Genomic DNA, 21,816 nt, shown 5'->3' with positions numbered 1-21,816 from the left:
GCCCGAACCCTAACCCTAACCCTTCCCCGAAGCCTGACCCTCACCCGTCCCCTAATCCTAACCCGTACGCTGACACTAACCCGCGCCCTCACACGTACGCTCCCCCTAAAGCGTTGTCATACCCTCACCTGGACCCTAAACCGTCCCCGTCCCCTAACCCTAACCCTAGCCCGAACCCTAACCCTAACCCTTCCCCGAAGCCTGACCCTCACCCGTCCCCTAATGCTAACCCGGACGCTGACACTAACCCGCGCCCTCACACGTACGCTCCCCCTAAAGCGTTCCCGTACCCTCACCTGGACCCTAAACCGTCCCCGTCCCCTAACCCTAACCCTAGCCCGAACCCTAACCCTAACCCTTCCCCGAAGCCTGACCCTCACCCGTCCCCTAATCCTAACCCGTACGCTGACACTAACCCGCGCCCTCACACGTACGCTCCCCCTAAAGCGTTGTCGTACCCTCACCTGGACCCTAAACCGTCCCCGTCCCCTAACCCTAACCCTAGCCCGAACCCTAACCCTAACACTTACCCGAAGCCTGACTCTCACCCGTCCCCTAATCCTAACCCGTACGCTGACACTAACCCGCGCCCTCACACGTACGCTCCCCCTAAAGCGTTGTCGTACCCTCACCTGGACCCTAAACCGTCCCCGTCCCCTAACCCTAACCCTAGCCCGAACCCTAACCCTAACCCTTCCCCAAAGCCTGACCCTCAACCGTCCCCTAATCCTAACCCGTACGCTGACACTAACCCGCGCCCTCACACGTACGCTCCCCCTAAAGCGTTCCCGTACCCTCACCTGGACCCTAAACCGTCCCCGTCCCCTAACCCTAACCCTAGCCCGAACCCTAACCCTAACGCTTCCCCAAAGCCTGACCCTCACCCGTCCGCTAATCCTAACCCGTACGCTGACACTAACCCGCGCCCTCACACGTACGCTCCCCCTAAAGCGTTCCCGTACCCTCACCTGGACCCTAAACCGTCCCCGTCCCCTAACCCTAACCCTAGCCCGAACCCTAACCCTAACACTTCCTCGAAGCCTGACCCTCACCCGTCCCCTAATCCTAACACGTACGCTGACACTAACCCGCGCCCTCACACGTACGCTCCCCCTAAAGCGTTGTCGTACCCTCACCTGGACCCTAAACCGTCCCCGTCCCCTAACCCTAACCCTAGCCCGAACCCTAAACCTAACCCTTCCCCAAGCCTGACCCTCACCCGTCCCCTAATCCTAACCCGTACGCTGACACTAAACCGCGCCCTCACACGTACGCTCCCCCTAAAGCGTTGTCGTACCCTCACCTGGACCCTAAACCGTCCCCGTCCCCTAACCCTAACCCTAGCCCGAACCCTAACCCTAACCCTTCCCCGAAGCCTGCCCCTCACCCGTCCCCTAATCCTAACCCGCACGCTGACACTAACCTGCGCCCTCACACGTACGCTCCCCGTAAAGCGTTGTCGTACCCTCACCTGGACCCTAAACCGTCCCCGTCCCCTAACCCTAACCCTAGCCCGAACCCTATCCGTAACCCTTCCCCGAAGCCTGACCCTCACCCGTCCCCCAATCCTAACCCGGACACTGACACTAACCCGCGCCCTCACACGTACGCTCCCCCTAAAGCGTTGTCGTACCCTCACCTGGACCCTAAACCGTCCCCGTCCCCTAACCCTAACCCTAGCCCGGAGCCTAACCCTAACCCTTCCCCGAAGCCTGACCCTCACCCGGCCCCTAATCCTAACCCGTACGCTGACACTAACCCGCGCCCTCACACGTACGCTCCCCCAAAGCGTTGTCGTACCCTCACCTGGACCCTAAACCGTCCCCGTCCCCTAACCCTAACCCTAGCCCGAACCCTAACCCTAACCCTTCCCCGAAGCCTGACCCTCACCCGTCCCCTAATCCTAACCCGTACGCTGACACTAACCCGCGCCCTCACACGTACGCTCCCCCTAAAGCGTTGTCGTACCCTCACCTGGACCCTAAACCGTCCCCGTCCCCTAACCCTAACCCTAGCCCGAACCCTAACCCTAACCCTTCCCCGAAGCCTGACCCTCACCCGTCCCCTAATCCTAACCCGTACGCTGACACTAACACGCGCGCTCACACGTACGCTCCCCCTAAAGCGTTGTCGTACCCTCACCGAGACCCTAAACCGTCCCCGTCCCCTAACACTAACCCTAGCCCGAACCCTAACCCTAACCCTTCCCCGAAGCCTGACCCTCACCCGTCCCCTAATCCTAACCCGTACGCTGACACTAACCCGCGCCCTCACACGTACGCTCCCACTAAAGCGTTGTCGTACCCTCACCTGGACCCTAAAACGTCCCTGTCCCCTAACCCTAACCCTAGAGCGAACCCTAACCCTAACCCTTCCCCGAAGCCTGACCCTCACCCGTCCCCTAATCCTAACCCGTACGATGACACTAACCCGCGCCCTCACACGTTCGCTCCCCCTAAAGCGTTGTCGTACACTCACCTGGACCCTAAACCTTCCCCGTTCCCTAACCCTAACCCTAGCCCGAATCCTATCCCTAAACCCTACCCGAAGCCTGACCCTCACCCGTCCCCTAATCCTAACCCGTACGCTGACACTAACCCGCGCCCTCACACGTACGCTCCCCCTACAGCGTTGTCGTACCCTCACCTGGACCCTAAACCGTCCCCGTCCCCTAACCCTAACCCTAGCCCGAACCCTAACCCTAACCCTTCCCCGAAGCCTGACCCTCACCCGTCCCCTAATCCTAATCCGTACGCTGACACTAACCCGCGCCTTCACACGTACGCTCCCCCTAAAGCGTTGTCGTATCCTCACCTGGACCCTAATCCGTCCCCGTCCCCTAACCCTAACCCTAGCCCGAACCCTAACCCTAACCCTTCCCCGAAGCCTGACCCTCACCCGTCCCCTAATCCTAACCCGTACGCTGACACTAACCTGCGCCCTCACACGTACGCTCCCCCTAAAGCGTTGTCGTACCCTCACCTGGACCCTAAACCGTCCCCGTCCCCTAACCCTAACCCTAGCCCGAACCCTAACCCTAACCCTTCCCCGAAGCCTGACCCTCACCCGTCCCCTAATCCTAACCCGTACGCTGACACTAACCCGCGCCCTCACACGTATGCTCCCCCTAAAGCGTTGTCGTACCCTCACCTGGACCCTAAACCGTCCCCGTCCCCTAACCCTAACCCTAGCCCGAACCCTAACCCTAACCCTTCCCCGAAGCCTGACCCTCACCCGTCCCCTAATGCTAACCCGTACGCTGACACTAACCCGCGCCCTCACACGTACGCTCCCCGTAAAGCGTTGTCGTACCCTCACCTGGACCCTAAACCGTCCCCGTCCCCTAACCCTAACCCTAGCCCGAACCCTAACCCTAACACTTCCCCGAAACCTGACCCTCACCCGTCCCCTAATCCTAACCCGTACGCTGACACTAACCCGCGCCCTCACACGTACGCTCCCCCTAAAGCGTTGTCGTACCCTCACCTGGACCCTAAACCGTCCCCGTCCCCTAACCCTAACCCTAGCCCGAACCCTAACCCTAACCCTTCCCCGAAGCCTGACCCTCACCCGTCCCCTAATCCTAACCCGTACGCTGACACTAACCCGCGCCCTCACACGTACGCTCCCCCTAAAGCGTTGTCGTACCCTCACCTGGACCCTAAACCGTCCCCGTCCCCTAACCCTAACCCTAGCCCGAACCCTAACCCTAACCCTTCCCCGAAGCCTGACCCTCACCCGTCCCCTAATCCTAACCCGTACGCTGACACTAACCCGCGCCCTCACACGTACGCTCCCCCTAAAGCGATGTCGTACCCTCACCTGGACCCTAAACCGTCCCCGTCCCCTAACCCTAACCCTAGCCCGAACCCTAACCCTAACCCTTCCCCGAAGCCTGACCCTCACACGTCCCCTAATCCTAACCCGTACGCTGACACTAACCCGCGCCCTCACACGTACGCTCCCCCTAAAGCGTTCCCGTACCCTCACCTGGACCCTAAACCGTCCCCGTCCCCTAACCCTAACCCTAGCCCGAACCCTAACCCTAACCCTTCCCCGAAGCCTGACCCTCACCCGTCCCCTAATCCTAACCCGTACGCTGACACTAACCCGCGCCCTCACACGTACGCTCCCCCTAAAGCGTTGTCGTACCCTCACCTGGACCCTAAACCGTCCCCGTCCCCTAACCCTAACCCTAGCCCGAACCCTAACCCTAACCCTTCCCCGAAGCCTGACCCTCACCTGTCCCCTAATCCTAACCCGTATGCTGACACTAACCTGCGCCCTCACACGTACGCTCCCCATAAAGCGTTGTCGTACCCTCACCTGGACCCTAAACCGTCCCCGTCCCCTAACCCTAACCCTAGCCCGAACCCTAACCCTAACCCTTCCCCGAAGCCTGACCCTCACCCGTCCCCTAATCCTAACCCGTACGCTGACACTAACCCACGCCCTCACACGTACGCTCCCCCTAAAGCGTTGTCGTACCCTCACCTGGACCCTAAACCGTCCCCGTCCCCTAACCCTAACCCTAGCCCGAACCCTAACCCTAACACTTCCCCGAAGCCTGACCCTCACCCGTCCCCTAATGCTAACCCGTACGCTGACACTAACCCGCGCCCTCACACGTACGCTCCCCCTAAAGCGTTCCCGTACCCTCACCTGGACCCTAAACCGTCCCCGTCCCCTAACCCTAACACTAACCCGAACCCTAACCCTAACCCTTCCCCGAAGCCTGACCCTCACCCGTCCCCTAATCCTAACCCGTACGCTGACACTAACCCGCGCCCTCACACGTACGCTCCCCCTAAAGCGTTGTCGTACCCTCACCTGGACGCTAAACCGTCCCCGTCCCCTAACCCTAACCCTAGCCCGAACCCTAACCCTAACACTTACCCGAAGCCTGACCCTCACCCGTCCCCTAATCCTAAACCGTACTCTGACACTAACCCGCGCCCTCACACGTACGCTCCCCCTAAAGCGTTGTCGTACCCTCACCGGGACCCTAAACCGTCCCCGTCCCCTAACACTAACCCTAGCCCGAACCCTAACCCTAACCCTTCCCCGAAGCCTGACCCTCACCCGTCCCCTAATCCTAACCCGTACGCTGACACTAACCCGCGCCCTCACACGTACGCTCCCCCTAAAGCGTTGTCGTACCCTCACCTGGACCCTAAACCGTCCCCGTCCCCTAAACCTAACCCTAGCCCGAACCCTAACCCTAACCCTTCCCCGAAGCCTGAACCTCACCCGTCCCCTAATCCTAAACCGTACGCTGACACTAACCCGCGCCCTCACACGTACGCGCCACCTAAAGCGTTGTCGTACCCTCACCTGGACCCTAAACCGTCCCCGTCCCCTAACCCTAACCCTAGCCCGAACTCTAACCCTAACCCTTCCCCGAAGCCTGACCCTCACCCGTCCCCTAATCCTAATCCGTACGCTGACACTAACCCGCGCCCTCACACGTACGCTCCCCCTAAAGCGTTGTCGTATCCTCACCTGGACCCTAATCCGTCCCCGTCCCCTAACCCTAACCCTAGCCCGAACCCTAACCCTAACCCTTCCCCGAAGCCTGACCCTCACCCGTCCCCTAATCCTAACCCGTACGCTGACACTAACCTGCGCCCTCACACGTACGCTCCCCCTAAAGCGTTGTCGTACCCTCACCTGGACCCTAAACCGTCCCCGTCCCCTAACCCTAACCCTAGCCCGAACCCTAACCCTAACCCTTCCCCGAAGCCTGACCCTCACCCGTCCCCTAATCCTAACCCGTACGCTGACACTAACCCGCGCCCTCACACGTATGCTCCCCCTAAAGCGTTGTCGTACCCTCACCTGGACCCTAAACCGTCCCCGTCCCCTAACCCTAACCCTAGCCCGAACCCTAACCCTAACCCTTCCCCGAAGCCTGACCCTCACCCGTCCCCTAATCCTAACCCGTACGCTGACACTAACCCGCGCCCTCACACGTACACTCCCCCTAAAGCGTTGTCGTACCCTCACCTGGACCCTAAACCGTCCCCGTCCCCTAACCCTAACCCTAGCCCGAACCCTAACCCTAACCCTTCCCCGAAGCCTGACCCTCACCCGTCCCCTAATCCTAACCCGTACGCTGACACTAACCCACGCCCTCACACGTACGCTCCCCCTAAAGCGTTGTCGTACCCTCACCTGGACCCTAAACCGTCCCCGTCCCCTAACCCTAACCCTAGCCCGAACCCTAACCCTAACCCTTCCCCGAAGCCTGACCCTCACCCGTCCCCTAATCCTAACCCGTACGCTGACACTAACCCGCGCCCTCACACGTACGCTCCCCCTAAAGCGTTGTCGTACCCTCACCTGGACCCTAAACCGTCCCCGTCCCCTAACCCTAACCCTAGCCCGAACCCTAACCCTAACCCTTCCCCGAAGCCTGACCCTCACCCGTCCCCTAATCCTAACCCGTACGCTGACACTAACCCGCGCCCTCACACGTACGCTCCCCCTAAAGCGATGTCGTACCCTCACCTGGACCCTAAACCGTCCCCGTCCCCTAACCCTAACCCTAGCCCGAACCCTAACCCTAACCCTTCCCCGAAGCCTGACCCTCACCCGTCCCCTAATCCTAACCCGTACGCTGACACTAACCCGCGCCCTCACACGTACGCTCCCCCTAAAGCGTTGTCGTACCCTCACCTGGACCCTAAACCGTCCCCGTCCCCTAACCCTAACCCTATCCCGAACCCTAACCCTAACCCTTCCCCGAAGCCTGAACCTCACCCGTCCCCTAATCCTAAACCGTACGCTGACACTAACCCGCGCCCTCACACGTACGCGCCACCTAAAGCGTTGTCGTACCCTCACCTGGACCCTAAACCGTCCCCGTCCCCTAACCCTAACCCTAGCCCGAACCCTAACCCTAACCCTTCCCCGAAGCCTGACCCTCACCCGTCCCCTAATGCTAACCCGTACGCTGACACTAACCCACGCCCTCACACGTACGCTCCCCCTAAAGCGTTCCCGTACCCTCACCTGGACCCTAAACCGTCCCCGTCCCCTAACCCTAACCCTAGCCCGAACCCTAACCCTAACCCTTCCCCGAAGCCTGACCCTCACCCGTCCCCTAATCCTAACCCGTACGCTGACACTAACCCGCGCCCTCACACGTACGCTCCCCCTAAAGCGTTCTCGTACCCTCACCTGGACCCTAAACCGTCCCCGTCCCCTAACCCTAACCCTAGCCCGAACCCTAACCCTAACCCTTCCCCGAAGCCTGACCCTCACCCGTCCCCTAATCCTAACCCGTACGCTGACACTAACCCGCGCCCTCACACGTACGCTCCCACTAAAGCGTTGTCGTACCCTCACCTGGACCCTAAAACGTCCCTGTCCCCTAACCCTAACCCTAGAGCGAACCCTAACCCTAACCCTTCCCCGAAGCCTGACCCTCACCCGTCCCCTAATCCTAACCCGTACGATGACACTAACCCGCGCCCTCACACGTTCGCTCCCCCTAAAGCGTTGTCGTACCCTCACCTGGACCCTAAACCGTCCCCGTCCCCTAACCCTAACCCTAGCCCGAACCCTAACCCTAACCCTTCCCCGAAGCCTGAACCTCACCCGTCCCCTAATCCTAATCCGTACGCTGACACTAACCCGCGCCCTCACACGTACGCTCCCCCTAAAGCGTTGTCGTATCCTCACCTGGACCCTAATCCGTCCCCGTCCCCTAACCCTAACCCTAGCCCGAACCCTAACCCTAACCCTTCCCCGAAGCCTGACCCTCACCCGTCCCCTAATCCTAACCCGTACGCTGACACTAACCTGCGCCCTCACACGTACGCTCCCCCTAAAGCGTTGTCGTACCCTCACCTGGACCCTAAACCGTCCCCGTCCCCTAACCCTAACCCTAGCCCGAACCCTAACCCTAACCCTTCCCCGAAGCCTGACCCTCACCCGTCCCCTAATCCTAACCCGTACGCTGACACTAACCCGCGCCCTCACACGTATGCTCCCCCTAAAGCGTTGTTGTACCCTCACCTGGATCCTAAACCGTCCCCGTCCCCTAACCCTAACCCTAGCCCGAACCCTAACCCTAACCCTTCCCCGAAGCCTGACCCTCACCCGTCCCCTAATGCTAACCCGTACGCTGACACTAAGCCGCGCCCTCACACGTACGCTCCCCCTAAAGCGTTCCCGTACGCTCACCTGGACCCTAAACCGTCCCCGTCCCCTAACCCTAACCCTAGCCCGAACCCTAACCCTAACACTTCCCCAAAACCTGACCCTCACCCGTCCCCTAATCCTAACCCGTACGCTGACACTAACCCACGCCCTCACACGTACGCTCCCCCTAAAGCGTTGTCGTACCCTCACCTGGACCCTAAACCGTCCCCGTCCCCTAACCCTAACCCTAGCCCGAACCCTAACCCTAACCCTTCCCCGAAGCCTGCCCCTCACCCGTCCCCTAATCCTAACCCGCACGCTGACACTAACCTGCGCCCTCACACGTACGCTCCCCGTAAAGCGTTGTCGTACCCTCACCTGGACCCTAAACCGTCCCCGTCCCCTAACCCTAACCCTAGCCCGAACCCTATCCGTAACCCTTCCCCGAAGCCTGACCCTCACCCGTCCCCCAATCCTAACCCGGACACTGACACTAACCCGCGCCCTCACACGTACGCTCCCCCTAAAGCGTTGTCGTACCCTCACCTGGACCCTAAACCGTCCCCGTCCCCTAACCCTAACCCTAGCCCGGAGCCTAACCCTAACCCTTCCCCGAAGCCTGACCCTCACCCGGCCCCTAATCCTAACCCGTACGCTGACACTAACCCGCGCCCTCACACGTACGCTCCCCCAAAGCGTTGTCGTACCCTCACCTGGACCCTAAACCGTCCCCGTCCCCTAACCCTAACCCTAGCCCGAACCCTAACCCTAACCCTTCCCCGAAGCCTGACCCTCACCCGTCCCCTAATCCTAACCCGTACGCTGACACTAACCCGCGCCCTCACACGTACGCTCCCCCTAAAGCGTTGTCGTACCCTCACCTGGACCCTAAACCGTCCCCGTCCCCTAACCCTAACCCTAGCCCGAACCCTAACCCTAACCCTTCCCCGAAGCCTGACCCTCACCCGTCCCCTAATCCTAACCCGTACGCTGACACTAACACGCGCGCTCACACGTACGCTCCCCCTAAAGCGTTGTCGTACCCTCACCGAGACCCTAAACCGTCCCCGTCCCCTAACACTAACCCTAGCCCGAACCCTAACCCTAACCCTTCCCCGAAGCCTGACCCTCACCCGTCCCCTAATCCTAACCCGTACGCTGACACTAACCCGCGCCCTCACACGTACGCTCCCACTAAAGCGTTGTCGTACCCTCACCTGGACCCTAAAACGTCCCTGTCCCCTAACCCTAACCCTAGAGCGAACCCTAACCCTAACCCTTCCCCGAAGCCTGACCCTCACCCGTCCCCTAATCCTAACCCGTACGATGACACTAACCCGCGCCCTCACACGTTCGCTCCCCCTAAAGCGTTGTCGTACACTCACCTGGACCCTAAACCTTCCCCGTTCCCTAACCCTAACCCTAGCCCGAATCCTATCCCTAAACCCTACCCGAAGCCTGACCCTCACCCGTCCCCTAATCCTAACCCGTACGCTGACACTAACCCGCGCCCTCACACGTACGCTCCCCCTACAGCGTTGTCGTACCCTCACCTGGACCCTAAACCGTCCCCGTCCCCTAACCCTAACCCTAGCCCGAACCCTAACCCTAACCCTTCCCCGAAGCCTGACCCTCACCCGTCCCCTAATCCTAATCCGTACGCTGACACTAACCCGCGCCTTCACACGTACGCTCCCCCTAAAGCGTTGTCGTATCCTCACCTGGACCCTAATCCGTCCCCGTCCCCTAACCCTAACCCTAGCCCGAACCCTAACCCTAACCCTTCCCCGAAGCCTGACCCTCACCCGTCCCCTAATCCTAACCCGTACGCTGACACTAACCTGCGCCCTCACACGTACGCTCCCCCTAAAGCGTTGTCGTACCCTCACCTGGACCCTAAACCGTCCCCGTCCCCTAACCCTAACCCTAGCCCGAACCCTAACCCTAACCCTTCCCCGAAGCCTGACCCTCACCCGTCCCCTAATCCTAACCCGTACGCTGACACTAACCCGCGCCCTCACACGTATGCTCCCCCTAAAGCGTTGTCGTACCCTCACCTGGACCCTAAACCGTCCCCGTCCCCTAACCCTAACCCTAGCCCGAACCCTAACCCTAACCCTTCCCCGAAGCCTGACCCTCACCCGTCCCCTAATGCTAACCCGTACGCTGACACTAACCCGCGCCCTCACACGTACGCTCCCCGTAAAGCGTTGTCGTACCCTCACCTGGACCCTAAACCGTCCCCGTCCCCTAACCCTAACCCTAGCCCGAACCCTAACCCTAACACTTCCCCGAAACCTGACCCTCACCCGTCCCCTAATCCTAACCCGTACGCTGACACTAACCCGCGCCCTCACACGTACGCTCCCCCTAAAGCGTTGTCGTACCCTCACCTGGACCCTAAACCGTCCCCGTCCCCTAACCCTAACCCTAGCCCGAACCCTAACCCTAACCCTTCCCCGAAGCCTGACCCTCACCCGTCCCCTAATCCTAACCCGTACGCTGACACTAACCCGCGCCCTCACACGTACGCTCCCCCTAAAGCGTTGTCGTACCCTCACCTGGACCCTAAACCGTCCCCGTCCCCTAACCCTAACCCTAGCCCGAACCCTAACCCTAACCCTTCCCCGAAGCCTGACCCTCACCCGTCCCCTAATCCTAACCCGTACGCTGACACTAACCCGCGCCCTCACACGTACGCTCCCCCTAAAGCGATGTCGTACCCTCACCTGGACCCTAAACCGTCCCCGTCCCCTAACCCTAACCCTAGCCCGAACCCTAACCCTAACCCTTCCCCGAAGCCTGACCCTCACCCGTCCCCTAATCCTAACCCGTACGCTGACACTAACCCGCGCCCTCACACGTACGCTCCCCCTAAAGCGTTCCCGTACCCTCACCTGGACCCTAAACCGTCCCCGTCCCCTAACCCTAACCCTAGCCCGAACCCTAACCCTAACCCTTCCCCGAAGCCTGACCCTCACCCGTCCCCTAATCCTAACCCGTACGCTGACACTAACCCGCGCCCTCACACGTACGCTCCCCCTAAAGCGTTGTCGTACCCTCACCTGGACCCTAAACCGTCCCCGTCCCCTAACCCTAACCCTAGCCCGAACCCTAACCCTAACCCTTCGCCGAAGCCTGACCCTCACCTGTCCCCTAATCCTAACCCGTATGCTGACACTAACCTGCGCCCTCACACGTACGCTCCCCATAAAGCGTTGTCGTACCCTCACCTGGACCCTAAACCGTCCCCGTCCCCTAACCCTAACCCTAGCCCGAACCCTAACCCTAACCCTTCCCCGAAGCCTGACCCTCACCCGTCCCCTAATCCTAACCCGTACGCTGACACTAACCCACGCCCTCACACGTACGCTCCCCCTAAAGCGTTGTCGTACCCTCACCTGGACCCTAAACCGTCCCCGTCCCCTAACCCTAACCCTAGCCCGAACCCTAACCCTAACACTTCCCCGAAGCCTGACCCTCACCCGTCCCCTAATGCTAACCCGTACGCTGACACTAACCCGCGCCCTCACACGTACGCTCCCCCTAAAGCGTTCCCGTACCCTCACCTGGACCCTAAACCGTCCCCGTCCCCTAACCCTAACACTAACCCGAACCCTAACCCTAACCCTTCCCCGAAGCCTGACCCTCACCCGTCCCCTAATCCTAACCCGTACGCTGACACTAACCCGCGCCCTCACACGTACGCTCCCCCTAAAGCGTTGTCGTACCCTCACCTGGACGCTAAACCGTCCCCGTCCCCTAACCCTAACCCTAGCCCGAACCCTAACCCTAACACTTACCCGAAGCCTGACCCTCACCCGTCCCCTAATCCTAAACCGTACTCTGACACTAACCCGCGCCCTCACACGTACGCTCCCCCTAAAGCGTTGTCGTACCCTCACCGGGACCCTAAACCGTCCCCGTCCCCTAACACTAACCCTAGCCCGAACCCTAACCCTAACCCTTCCCCGAAGCCTGACCCTCACCCGTCCCCTAATCCTAACCCGTACGCTGACACTAACCCGCGCCCTCACACGTACGCTCCCCCTAAAGCGTTGTCGTACCCTCACCTGGACCCTAAACCGTCCCCGTCCCCTAAACCTAACCCTAGCCCGAACCCTAACCCTAACCCTTCCCCGAAGCCTGAACCTCACCCGTCCCCTAATCCTAAACCGTACGCTGACACTAACCCGCGCCCTCACACGTACGCGCCACCTAAAGCGTTGTCGTACCCTCACCTGGACCCTAAACCGTCCCCGTCCCCTAACCCTAACCCTAGCCCGAACTCTAACCCTAACCCTTCCCCGAAGCCTGACCCTCACCCGTCCCCTAATCCTAATCCGTACGCTGACACTAACCCGCGCCCTCACACGTACGCTCCCCCTAAAGCGTTGTCGTATCCTCACCTGGACCCTAATCCGTCCCCGTCCCCTAACCCTAACCCTAGCCCGAACCCTAACCCTAACCCTTCCCCGAAGCCTGACCCTCACCCGTCCCCTAATCCTAACCCGTACGCTGACACTAACCTGCGCCCTCACACGTACGCTCCCCCTAAAGCGTTGTCGTACCCTCACCTGGACCCTAAACCGTCCCCGTCCCCTAACCCTAACCCTAGCCCGAACCCTAACCCTAACCCTTCCCCGAAGCCTGACCCTCACCCGTCCCCTAATCCTAACCCGTACGCTGACACTAACCCGCGCCCTCACACGTATGCTCCCCCTAAAGCGTTGTCGTACCCTCACCTGGACCCTAAACCGTCCCCGTCCCCTAACCCTAACCCTAGCCCGAACCCTAACCCTAACCCTTCCCCGAAGCCTGACCCTCACCCGTCCCCTAATCCTAACCCGTACGCTGACACTAACCCGCGCCCTCACACGTACACTCCCCCTAAAGCGTTGTCGTACCCTCACCTGGACCCTAAACCGTCCCCGTCCCCTAACCCTAACCCTAGCCCGAACCCTAACCCTAACCCTTCCCCGAAGCCTGACCCTCACCCGTCCCCTAATCCTAACCCGTACGCTGACACTAACCCACGCCCTCACACGTACGCTCCCCCTAAAGCGTTGTCGTACCCTCACCTGGACCCTAAACCGTCCCCGTCCCCTAACCCTAACCCTAGCCCGAACCCTAACCCTAACCCTTCCCCGAAGCCTGACCCTCACCCGTCCCCTAATCCTAACCCGTACGCTGACACTAACCCGCGCCCTCACACGTACGCTCCCCCTAAAGCGTTGTCGTACCCTCACCTGGACCCTAAACCGTCCCCGTCCCCTAACCCTAACCCTAGCCCGAACCCTAACCCTAACCCTTCCCCGAAGCCTGACCCTCACCCGTCCCCTAATCCTAACCCGTACGCTGACACTAACCCGCGCCCTCACACGTACGCTCCCCCTAAAGCGATGTCGTACCCTCACCTGGACCCGAAACCGTCCCCGTCCCCTAACCCTAACCCTAGCCCGAACCCTAACCCTAACCCTTCCCCGAAGCCTGACCCTCACCCGTCCCCTAATCCTAACCCGTACGCTGACACTAACCCGCGCCCTCACACGTACGCTCCCCCTAAAGCGTTGTCGTACCCTCACCTGGACCCTAAACCGTCCCCGTCCCCTAACCCTAACCCTATCCCGAACCCTAACCCTAACCCTTCCCCGAAGCCTGAACCTCACCCGTCCCCTAATCCTAAACCGTACGCTGACACTAACCCGCGCCCTCACACGTACGCGCCACCTAAAGCGTTGTCGTACCCTCACCTGGACCCTAAACCGTCCCCGTCCCCTAACCCTAACCCTAGCCCGAACCCTAACCCTAACCCTTCCCCGAAGCCTGACCCTCACCCGTCCCCTAATGCTAACCCGTACGCTGACACTAACCCACGCCCTCACACGTACGCTCCCCCTAAAGCGTTCCCGTACCCTCACCTGGACCCTAAACCGTCCCCGTCCCCTAACCCTAACCCTAGCCCGAACCCTAACCCTAACCCTTCCCCAAAGCCTGACCCTCACCCGTCCCCTAATCCTAACCCGTACGCTGACACTAACCCGCGCCCTCACACGTACGCTCCCCCTAAAGCGTTCTCGTACCCTCACCTGGACCCTAAACCGTCCCCGTCCCCTAACCCTAACCCTAGCCCGAACCCTAACCCTAACCCTTCCCCGAAGCCTGACCCTCACCCGTCCCCTAATCCTAACCCGTACGCTGACACTAACCCGCGCCCTCACACGTACGCTCCCACTAAAGCGTTGTCGTACCCTCACCTGGACCCTAAAACGTCCCTGTCCCCTAACCCTAACCCTAGAGCGAACCCTAACCCTAACCCTTCCCCGAAGCCTGACCCTCACCCGTCCCCTAATCCTAACCCGTACGATGACACTAACCCGCGCCCTCACACGTTCGCTCCCCCTAAAGCGTTGTCGTACCCTCACCTGGACCCTAAACCGTCCCCGTCCCCTAACCCTAACCCTAGCCCGAACCCTAACCCTAACCCTTCCCCGAAGCCTGAACCTCACCCGTCCCCTAATCCTAATCCGTACGCTGACACTAACCCGCGCCCTCACACGTACGCTCCCCCTAAAGCGTTGTCGTATCCTCACCTGGACCCTAATCCGTCCCCGTCCCCTAACCCTAACCCTAGCCCGAACCCTAACCCTAACCCTTCCCCGAAGCCTGACCCTCACCCGTCCCCTAATCCTAACCCGTACGCTGACACTAACCTGCGCCCTCACACGTACGCTCCCCCTAAAGCGTTGTCGTACCCTCACCTGGACCCTAAACCGTCCCCGTCCCCTAACCCTAACCCTAGCCCGAACCCTAACCCTAACCCTTCCCCGAAGCCTGACCCTCACCCGTCCCCTAATCCTAACCCGTACGCTGACACTAACCCGCGCCCTCACACGTATGCTCCCCCTAAAGCGTTGTTGTACCCTCACCTGGATCCTAAACCGTCCCCGTCCCCTAACCCTAACCCTAGCCCGAACCCTAACCCTAACCCTTCCCCGAAGCCTGACCCTCACCCGTCCCCTAATGCTAACCCGTACGCTGACACTAAGCCGCGCCCTCACACGTACGCTCCCCCTAAAGCGTTCCCGTACGCTCACCTGGACCCTAAACCGTCCCCGTCCCCTAACCCTAACCCTAGCCCGAACCCTAACCCTAACACTTCCCCAAAACCTGACCCTCACCCGTCCCCTAATCCTAACCCGTACGCTGACACTAACCCACGCCCTCACACGTACGCTCCCCCTAAAGCGTTGTCGTACCCTCACCTGGACCCTAAACCGTCCCCGTCCCCTAACCCTAACCCTAGCCCGAACCCTAACCCTAACCCTTCCCCGAAGCCTGACCCTCACCCGTCCCCTAATCCTAACCCGTACGCTGACACTAACCCGCGCCCTCACACGTACGCTCCCCCTAAAGCGTTGTCGTACTCTCACCTGGACCCTAAACCATCCCTGTCCCCTAACCCTAACCCTAGCCCGAACCCTAACCCTAACCCTTCCCCGAAGCCTGACCCTCACCCGTCCCCTAATCCTAACCCGTACGCTGACACTAACCCACGCCCTCACACGTACGCTCCCCCTAAAGCGTTGTCGTACCCTAACCTGGACCCTAAACCGTCCCCGTCCCCTAACCCTAACCCTAGCTTGAAACCTAACCCTAACCCTTCCCCGAAGCCTGACCCTCACCCGTCCCCTAATCCTAACCCGTACGCTGACACTAACCCGCGCCCTCACACGTACGCTCCCCCTACAGAGTTGTCGTACCCTCACCTGGACCCTAAACCGTCCCCGTCCCCTAACCCTAAACCTGGCCCGAACCCTAACCCTAACCCTTCCCCGAAGCCTGATCCTCACCCGTCCCATAATGCTAACCCGTACGCTGACACTAACCCGCGCCCTCACACGTACACTCCCCCTACAGCGTTGTCGTACCCTCACCTGGACCCTAAACCGTCCCCGTCCCCTAACCCTAACCCTAGCCCGAACCCTAACCCTAACCCTTCCCCGAAGCCTTACCCTCACGCGTCCCCTAATCCTAACCCGTACGCTGACACTAACCCGCGCCCTCACACGTACGCTCCCACTAAAGCGTTGTCGTACCCTCACCTGGACCCTAAACCGTCCCCGTCCCCTAACCCTAACCCTAGCCCCAACCCTAACCCTAACCCTTCCCCGAAGCCTGACCCTCACCCGTCCCCTAATCCTAACCCGTACGCTGACAGTAACCCGCGCCCTCACACGTACGCTCCCCCTAAAGCGTTCTCGTACCCTCACCTGGACCCGAAACCGTCCCCGTCCCCTAACCTTAACCCTAGCCCGAACCCTAACTCTAACCTCTCCCCGAAGCCTGACCCTCACCCGTCCCCTAATCCTAACCCGTACGCTGACACTAACCCGCGTCCTCACACGTACGCTCCCCCTAAAGCGTTGTCGTACCCTCACCTGGACCCTACCGTCCCCGTCCCCTAACCCTATCCCTAGCCCAAAACCTAACCCTAACCCCTCCCCAAAGCCTGACCCTCACCCGTCCCCTAATCCTAACCCGTACGCTGACACTAACCCGCGCCCTCACACGTACGCTCCCCCTAAAGCGTTGTCGTACCCTCACCTGGACCCTAAACCGTCCCCGTCCCCTAACCCTAACCCTAGCCCGAACCCTAAACCTAACACTTCCCCGAAGCCTGACCCTCACCCGTCCCCTAATCCTAACCCGTACGCTGACACTAACCCGCGCCCTCACACGTACGCTCCCCCTAAAGTGTTGTCGTACCCTCACCTGGACCCTAAACCGTCCCCGTCCCCTAACCCTAACCCTAGCCCGAACCCTAACCCTAACCCTTCCCCGAAGCCTGACCCTCACCCGTCCCCTAATCCTAACCCGTACGCTGACACTAACCCGCGCCCTCACACGTACGCTCCCCCTAAAGCGTTCTCGTACCCTCACCTGGACCCTAAACCGTCCCCGTCCCCTAACCCTAACCCTAGCCCGAACCCTATCCCTAACACCTCCCCGAAGCCTGACCCTCACCCGTCCCCTAATCCTAACCCGTACGCTGGCACTAACCCGCGCCCTCACACGTACGCTCCCCCTAAAGCGTTCCCGTACCCTCACCTGGACCCTAAACCGTCCCCGTCCCCTAACCCTAACCCTAGCCAAAACCCTAACCCTAACCCCTCCCCGAAGCCTGACCCTCACCCGTCCCCTAATCCTAACCCGTACGCTGACACTAACCCGCGCCCTCACACGTACGCTCCCCATAAAGTGTTGTCGTACCCTCACCTGGACCCTAAACCGTCCCCGTCCCCTAACCCTAACCCTAGCCCGAACCCTAACCCTAACACTTCCCCGAAGCCTGACCCTCACCCGTCCCCTAATCCTAACACGTACGCTGACACTAACCCACGCCCTCACACGTACGCTCCCCCTAAAGCGTTGCGTACCCTCACCTGGACCCTAAACCGTCCCCGTCCCCTAACCCTAACCCAAGCCCGAACCCTATCCCTAACCCCTCCCCGAAGCCTGACCCTCACCCGTCCCCTAACCCTAAACCGTACGCTGACACTAACCCGCGCCCTCACACGTACGCTCCCCCTAAAGCGTTGTCGTACCCTTACCTGGACCCTAAACCGTCCCCGTCCCCTAACCCTAACCCTAGCCCGAACCCTAACCCTAACCCTTCCCCGAAGCCTGACCCTCACCCGTCCCATAATCCTAAACCGTACGCTGACTCTAACCCGCGCCCTCACACGTACGCTCCCCCTAAAGCGTTGTCGTACCCTCAACTGGACCCTAAACCGTCCCCGTCCCCTAACCCTAACCATAGCCCGAACCCTAACCCTAACCCTTCCCCGAAGCCTGACACTCACCCGTCCCTTAATCCTAACCCGTACGCTGACACTAACCCGCGCCCTCACACGTACGCTCCCCCTAAAGCATTGTCGTACCCTCACCTGAACCCTAAACCGTCCCCGTCCCCTAAACCTAACCCTAGCCCGAACCCTAACCCTAAACCTTCCCCGAAGCCTGACCCTCAACCGTCCCCTAATGCTAACCCGTACGCTGACACTAACCCGCGCCCTCACACGTACGCTCCCCCTACAGCGTTGTCGTACCCTCACCTGGACCCTAAACCGTCCCCGTCCCCTAACCCTAACCCTAGCCCGAACCCTAACCCTAACCCTTCCCCGAAGCCTGACTCTCACCCGTCACCTAATGCTAATCCGTACGCTGACACTAACCCGCACCCTCACACATACACTCCCCCTAAAGCATTGTCGTACCCTCACCTGGACCCTAAACCGTCCCCGTCCCCTAACCCTAACCCTAGCCCGAACCCTAACCCTAACCCTTCCCCGAAGCCTGACCCTCACCCGTCCCCTAATCCTAACCCGTACGCTGACACTAACCCGCGCCCTCACACGTACGCTCCCCCTAAAGTGTTGTCGTACCCTCACCTGGACCCTAAACCGTCCCCGTCCCCTAACCCTAACCCTAGCCCGAACCCTAACCCTAACCCTTCCCCGAAGCCTGACCCTCACCCGTCCCCTAATCCTAACCCGTACGCTGACACTAACCCGCGCCCTCACACGTACGCTCCCCCTAAAGCGTTGTCGTACCCTCACCTGGACCCTAAACCGTCCCCGTCCCCTAACCCTAACCCTTGCCCGAACCCTATCCCTAACCCCTCCCCGAAGCCTGACCCTCACCCGTCCCCTAATCCTAACCCGTACGCTGACACTAACCCGCGCCCTCACACATACGCTCCCCCTAAAGCGTTGCCGTACCCTCACCTGGACCCTAAACCGTCCCCATCCCCTAACCCTAACCCTAGCCCGAACCCTAACCCTAACGCCTCCCCGAAGCCTGACCCTCACCCGTCCCCTAATCCTAACCCGTACGCTGACACTAACCCACGCCCTCACACGTACGCTCCCCCTAAAGCGTTCCCGTACCCTCACCTGGACCCTAAACCGTCCCCGTCCCCTAACCCTAACCCTAGCCCGAACCCTAACCCTAACCCTTCCCCGAAGCCTGACCCTCACCCGTCCCCTAATCCTAACCCGTACGCTGACACTAACCCGCGCCCTCACACGTACGCTCCCCCTAAAGTGTTGTCGTACCCTCACCTGGACCCTAAACCGTCCCCGTCCCCTAACCCTAACCCTAGCCCGAACCCTAACCCTAACCCTTCCCCGAAGCCTGACCCTCACCCGTCCCCTAATCCTAACCCGTACGCTGACACTAACCCGCGCCCTCACACGTACGCTCCCCCTAAAGCGTTGTCGTACCCTCACCTGGACCCTAAACCGTCCCCGTCCCCTAACCCTAACCCTAGCCCGAACCCTATCCCTAACCCCTCCCCGAAGCCTGACCCTCACCCGTCCCCTAACCCTAAACCGTACGCTGACACTAACCCGCGCCCTCACACGTACGCTCCCCCTAAAGCGTTGTCGTACCCTCACCTGGACCCTAAACCGTCCCCGTCCCCTAACCCTAACCCTAGCCCGAACCCTAACCCTAACCCTTCCCCGAAGCCTGACCCTCACCCGTCCCCTAATGCTAACCCATACGCTGACATTAACCCGCGCCCTCACACGTACGCTCCCCCTAAAGCATTGTCGTACCCTCACCTAGACCCTAAACCGTCCCTGTTCCCTAACCCTAACCCTAGCCGGAACCCTATCCCTAACCCCTCCCCGAAGCCTGACCCTCACCCGTCCCCAAACCCTAAACCGTACGCTGACACTAACACACGCCCTCACACGTACGCTCCCCCTACAGCGTTGTCGTACCCTCACCTGGACCCTAAACCGTCCCCGTCCCCTAACCCTAACCCTAGCCCAAACCCTAACCCTAACCCTTCCCCGAAGCCTGACCCTCACCCGTCCCCTAATCCTAACCCGTACGCTGACACTAACCCACGCCCTCACACGTACGCTCCCCCTAAAGCGTTGTCGTAACCTCACCTGGACCCTAAACCGTCCCCGTCCCCTAACCCTAACCCTAGCCCGAACCCTAACCCTAACCCTTCCCCGAAGCCTGACCCTCACCCGTCCCCTAATCCTAAACCGTACGCTAATACTAACCCGCGCCCTCACACGTACGCTCCCCCTAAAGCGTTGTCGTACCCTCACCTGGACCCTAAACCGTCCCTGTCCCCTAACCCTAACCATAGCCCGAACCCTAACCCTAACCCTTCCCCGAAGCCTGACCCTCACCCGTCCCCTAATCCTAACCCGTACGCTGACACTAACCCGCGCCCTCACACGTACGCTCCCCCTAAAGCGTTGTCGTACCCTCACCTGGACCCTAAACCGTCCCCGTCCCCTAACCCTAACCCTAGCCCGAACCCTAACCCTAACCCTTCCCCGAAGCCTGACTCTCACCCATCCCACAATGCTAACCCGTACGCTGACATTAACCCGTGCCCTCACACGTACGCTCCCCCTAAATCATTGTCGTACCCTCACCTGGACCCTAAACCGTCCCCGTACCCTAACCCTAACCCTAGTCCGAACCCTAACCCTAACCCTTCCCCGAAGCCTGACCCTCACCCGTCCCCTAATCCTAACCCGTACGCTGACACTAACCCGCGCCCTCACACGTACGCTCCCCCTACAGCGTTGTCGTACCCTCACCTGGACCCTAAACCGTCCCCGTCCCCTAACCCTAAACCTAGCCCGAACCCTAAACCTAACCCTTCCCCGAAGCCTGATCCTCACCCGTCCCCTAATGCTAACCCGTACGCTGACACTAACCCGCGCCCTCACACGTACGCTCCCCCTACAGCGTTGTCGTAACCTCACCTGGACCCTAAACCGTCCCCGTCCCCTAACCCTAACCCTAGCCCGAACCCTAACCCTAACCCTTCCCCGAAGCCTTACCCTCACGCGTCCCCTAATCCTAACCCGTACGCTGACACTAACCCGCGCCCTCACACTTACGCTCCCCCTAAAGCATTGTCGTACCCTCACCTGGACCCTAAACCGTCCCCGTACCCTAACCCTAACTCTAGCCCGAACCCTATCCCTAACCCTTCCCCGAAACCTGACCCTCACCGGTCCCCTAATCCTAACCCGTACGCTGACACTAAACCGCGCCCTCACACGTACGCTCCCCCTAAAGCGTTGTCGTACCCTCACCTGGACCCTAAACCGTCTCCGTCCCCTAACCCTAACCCTAGCCCGAACCCTAACACTAACCCCTCCCCGAAGCCTGACCCTAACCCGTCCCCTAATCCTAACCCGTACGCTGACACTAACCCGCGCCCTCACACGTACGCTCCCCCTAAAGCGTTGTCGTACCCTCACCTGGACCTTAAACCATCCCTGTCCCCTAACCCTAACCCTAGCCCGAACCCTATCCCTAACCTCTCCCCGAAGCCTGACACTCACCCGTCCCCTAACCCTAAACCGTACGCTGACACTAACCCGCGCCCTCACACGTACGCTCCCCCTAAAGCGTTGTCGTACCCTAACCTGGACCCTAAACCGTCCCCGTCCCCTAACCCTAACCCTAGCCCGAACCCTAACCCTAACCCTTCCCCGAAGCCTGACCCTCACACGTCCCCTAATCCTAACCCGTACGCTGACACTAACCCACGCCCTCACACGTACGCTCCCCCTACAGCGTTGTCGTAACCTCACCTGGACCCTAAACCGTCCCCGT

Source organism: Pseudorca crassidens, chromosome 20, assembly GCF_039906515.1.
Source record: "Pseudorca crassidens isolate mPseCra1 chromosome 20, mPseCra1.hap1, whole genome shotgun sequence".
Lineage (NCBI taxonomy): Eukaryota > Metazoa > Chordata > Mammalia > Artiodactyla > Delphinidae > Pseudorca > Pseudorca crassidens.
Note: the sequence above shows the minus strand (reverse complement) of the source record.